Here is a 1,352-nt window from a genome sequence, read left to right as displayed (position 1 = left end):
CGTGCCCATCGTCCCCAGCCTCCCAGCCTCCCCCTTCCTCCAGGTGAGGTCGCAGATCCTGTCCCCACGACGGTCTGGGACAAAGTGGAGATCGGACCCGATGATACGTGCATCACCCTGTTGGGCCAGCAAAGAGCAAGGAGGTGTCAAACCTGAGGAGTCACCCCCTCCTTGCACAAACCCTCTCCTGTAGTAAGGACTGCCCCTCGGGGGCTCCCAGATACACGGTTTTTGCCTCACACTCTGCCCACACCAGGAATGTCCTTACTCCTCCTAATTCTTAATAGTTCTTCAAGATCTGGCTGGCATCTTCCCTCCTCCAGGAAGCCTTCCGTGATGACTCGGTCTCCTATGACCTGTTCAAGCATCTCACCATGGCAGGAGTCATTAAACATTCCCCTTTCCCACAGAGCTGCCTGGCCAACTCCTATTCATCCTTCGGAGCCCAACGCTGAGTGCCCCCAACCCTGGAAGCCCCTCCCTGGCTCTTCTGGAGCAGAGCTGAACACATCCTTCTGTGCTTCCACTGCATTTGCCCGGAACTTATTCGCAAGTGCCGACAAAATGGAAGACACCGGCCAGTCACCAGGAACACTGCACCGAGGGAGACAAATTCAGGCCTCACCTCGAGGACCCTGCACTCCACCGGGGAGGCAAGCACCGCCCAGTTCCACAGCGATTTAATGAAGTCACGGAGAGGCACTGAGCGCTCGCTATGTGAAGGTGAGTCATTTAGTCCCCAGAGAGCCAGGGCTGCCCCTTGACCCCTTCAGGCCCCTGTCCCCCTCTGCCAGAAAGGGGGGGCACTAGGATTACGCCCTCCACCCCCAGTCTCTCCCCCAGTCCCCTTCCTGCCTCATTTCTCTCCTCGGCGCTTGTTACCAAACGCACCGCATTTTCCTTACTTCTCACTTACCCGCTCACGAAACCACGAACTCCCCGAAGCAGAGACCCACGGGCCGTGTGCCCACAGCCTGGAGGAGCGCCTGGTAAACAGGGCTGAGCAAACCCAGCTGTCGAAAGGGCTGCATCCCTCTAACACTCTTTCCTTCCCAGAGGAGACAGCTGGTGCTCAGAGACGTCAAACGACTTGCCTGAGGTCACACAGCTGGTGAGCAGCAGAGGCTGCATTCAAACGCAGGCAGCTGGCTCCGAGGCGCACCCTTCCCGCCACCTGCGGTGTTGCACACCTCGTGCGGCCAGCACGCGTCACCCGACCGCCCCCTCCCCCCACCCGGCCACGTCGCCCTCGAGGGTGCGAGCTGCTGTCTCCATGTCGTACCCACACCCAGAGTGGTTTCCACTGAATGTTTGCTGAATGAGTAAATAACTGCCGGAATGCCTAACTAGCT

At 58.9% G+C, this 1,352-nt stretch overlaps 1 protein-coding gene and 1 long non-coding RNA gene across 2 annotated transcripts in view; one reads left to right on the top strand and one right to left on the bottom strand.

Moving 5' to 3' along the window:
• The window catches only part of LOC144223366 (uncharacterized), a 3,099-nt gene extending 1,766 nt beyond the window's left edge, over positions 1–1,333 (top strand). The window contains exons 2-3 of the long non-coding RNA XR_013332673.1: positions 411–723; positions 1,057–1,333. This is a non-coding gene — a long non-coding RNA (uncharacterized LOC144223366). The remainder of the gene's footprint in view (positions 1–410; positions 724–1,056) is intronic.
• Positions 1–1,352, bottom strand: part of WFDC1 (WAP four-disulfide core domain 1) — a 22,349-nt gene that overhangs the window by 19,944 nt on the left and 1,053 nt on the right. The gene's annotated exons all lie outside the window — the stretch shown is intronic.

This window comes from Crocuta crocuta, unplaced genomic scaffold (genome assembly GCF_008692635.1).
Source record: "Crocuta crocuta isolate KB4526 unplaced genomic scaffold, BGI_CrCroc_1.0 scaffold61, whole genome shotgun sequence".
Lineage (NCBI taxonomy): Eukaryota > Metazoa > Chordata > Mammalia > Carnivora > Hyaenidae > Crocuta > Crocuta crocuta.
The sequence above is the reverse complement of the archived record's forward strand: the minus strand, read 5'-3'. Positions and strand labels throughout refer to the sequence as shown.